Genomic DNA, 3,219 nt, shown 5'->3' with positions numbered 1-3,219 from the left:
CCCTGGCCCCTGCTCAGCCTGCTTTCTTATGCAACACAGGCCCACCTGCCTAGGGATGGCACCGCTCACAGTGGGCTGGGCCCTCCCACATCACTCATCAAGAAGATGCCCTTCAGACACGGCCACAGGCCAGTCCAATAGAGGCAATTCCCCAATTGAGGCTCCCTCAACCCAGGTGTGTCAAGTTGACACTAAAGCTACCCAGCACACACACGGCTTAGGAATGTCAAATAGGGATTTGGCTCTTCCTGAACAGTCAGGAACCAGGGACACTTGGCTTTTCTAATCAAAGTCAGTTACACGAAGCCTGAGTACATGTAGGGTACACTTTGGCTGTTTCCCAACTTCATCTCACTCACCCCACCGTGGTCCAAGGCATTCCCCAACAGGTTGAAGCCCCACAGGGTTTTACTCTGGGTAAAAGCAGAAGCTAGGTCCTCACAGCAGGCAGCAGGCAGCTCCCAGGCCTCCAACCCAAGAGTCTCTGAGTGGCAGCTGGGATGTTTCACAGCTTCACAGAACAGCTTTGCACGAGGGTCCTTATTTTCTGAAATCTGTAGATGCTCAGGTTCCTATTGCTGCTGAGGAAGGCAGCCAGGACTTGACAGCCACTGGATGGCCAGGTCAGCCATGGGTGCACTGTGCAGAGGCCACTGGCATGTCCAGGAGAGGTGCACCAGAGTAAGGTACAGTGGGGTGGTTGCAAACATCTAGTTGCAACCACAGACTTGGCTCCTCTGCCTGAGCTGGGCATCCAGGGGGCCTGGTGCCTCCCTGTCCCAGGTTCACTGGTGGTGGGTAGTCAGGCTGGGCCCAGTTCAGCCCGTTGAGCATGGGCAATCAGGCCTAAGTGTTTCCTTTTTATGGTCAAGGGTCCAGTTGATTTTCTTGGTGTTTGCTCTTTTTGCAGCGTCCCCATGGCTAGAAGAACAACTAATGAGACATCTTCTTATCCAAGTCATGTTCTTAAATATTTTATTTATTTTTATTTTATGTGTATGAGTGTACTGCCTGCACGTATGTGAGCGCACCCGAGTCATGCAATGCCGCGAAGGTCAGAAGAGAACTTCAGATTCCCCTGGAACTGGAGTTACAGATGGTTCTTAGCTGCCATGTGGGTGCTGGGAACAGAACCCAGGTCCTCTGCAAGAGCAGCCAGTGCTCTTAACTGCTGAGTCATCTCTCCATTTCTTCTGGCTTTTAAAAATTAGATTTTTTCCTTTTACCAAATCTCAGTAGATGATCATTTCTATTTCCTGAATAAAATTCGTACAATGAGTTTCTGTTGGATGCTGATCTCTGTCCTCCTCCTCCTTTCAATTGCACCTTGTGAAAAACAGAAGGATGCCTGACTATGTGACTTTTTAAAAACTCTAATGGAACCCAGCAAACGATTTCTGTTGGTGCAATAGTGGCACTTTTATCTTGGAAGTAATCAACACTTATCTAATTGGACTTAAGGACTGCTTAAGGCCCACACTGTTTAAAGAACAAACAAATCAAAGGTAGTTACCTTGAAGTGAATAAAAATATTGAAACTAAAGCCAAGTTCATGGCTGTCTCAGTAGGTGGAATGCATTTTACACAGAGCTTTCACCACCACCAAAGGTACCAGCTCCAAACACCGAAGAAAGTGAAACACCTGCAATGGCCTCCTCTAGAAAGAGTGAAAACCTGGAAACTGACACAGGGTGCTGTGGCTTATATTTATATTTATATTATTTATATTTTGTATAAAATAAAAATACTAAATAAGATGTTTAAAAAGTTACCAATATATATACTATATACTGAAAGATCTTTTTTTTTTTTTTTTTTTTTTTTTTTGAAGCAGGGTCTCCCTGTAGCCCCAGCTGTCCTGAAACTCACTATGTAGACCAGGCTAGCCTTGAACTCACAGAGATCTGCCTGCCTCTGCCTCTCAAGTGCTGGGACTACAGGAGTGAGCCACCACACCCGGCTTGAAAGATCTCTTTTTTAAAAAAAATTTTATGTGTATGCATGTATTGCCTGCATGTAGGTAAGTGCACCCGTGTCATGCAATGCCCGCGGAGGTCAGAAGATGCTGTTGGAGCCCCTGGGACTGGGGTTACGGATAGTTGTTAGCTGCCATGTGGGTGCTGGGATTCGAACCCAGGTCTTCTGCAGGAACAACCAGTGTTCTTAACTGCTGAGCCATCTCTCCAGCTCTATACTGAAAGATATTTAGAAAATTACTAATGATGAACTGTAAAAATTATATCATAATATGCTCTTAAAGCAAGAAATCATTTAAAGATAACAGGAAATAAGCCAAATCAAGAGAACTTGGTAGAGATTTAGAATTGTGCTGTTCAGAAATGTATATTTTTGGCAGCATCACAGTTGAATACCATTGATATATGAGTCCTGTATTCTTCATGTTTAAATCATAGTTCAAAGTAAAAGGACTGATTAACTTTTTTTCGTTTTTGGAAGTCCAATGATTGTTGCTTGTGAATCAAATACTTAAGTGATGGAGAACCGAAATTTAGTTTAAGCTGAAGAGTCAGCAATTTAGAATCATCTGTATTTTCCCAAGCAATTTATTAATGAATATTAATATCTTTTTGCTTGTTTGTTTTGAGACCATGTCTCTCTGTAGCCCAGGTAGCTAACTCTCTATGTAGAGTAGGTTGGCCTCAATCTTGTAGAGATCCACCTGCCTCTGCCTCCTGAGTATTGGGATTAAAGGTGTGTTCCACTACACCCTGAAAATATCTTTTGTAATAACTGATAATGTGTATAAACTGCCCAGTTGGATAGCATGGCATATTAGTGAATTATCTCCCTAGATGAACTGTGATTTGATTATTGGCTCTAATTCCATGGGCACTGTGGCAACTGAAAGTCATCTGTTAGGCTAGTCATGTGTCTACCTCATGGAGAAGCTTAGTCAGTGACAGCGAAGTCAAAGAAGGGTAGTCATGCTTTGTGTCAGGGGCAGACTTGTCAAACACATCTCTAGGGAAAAATATTTTGCAGGTTAGATAACATGGTTTCTAATAAACTATGCCATTAATTTCATAACTGAACTTTCAAATCTGAATACCATATTGTAAATACTGGCATAAGGCCAGTTATCAATAATGTGATTTCTGTTCAATGGAATTGTTTCTTGTTAAAGTAAGATAAATTCACATTATATTTATTTTGCTGAAGATTTATATTCTGTATATCTTAGGAAATGACCTTGTAAAA

This window comes from Nannospalax galili, unplaced genomic scaffold (genome assembly GCF_000622305.1).
Source record: "Nannospalax galili isolate Female #2095 unplaced genomic scaffold, S.galili_v1.0 scaffold663, whole genome shotgun sequence".
In the NCBI taxonomy this organism is placed as follows: domain Eukaryota; kingdom Metazoa; phylum Chordata; class Mammalia; order Rodentia; family Spalacidae; genus Nannospalax; species Nannospalax galili.
Note: the sequence above shows the minus strand (reverse complement) of the source record.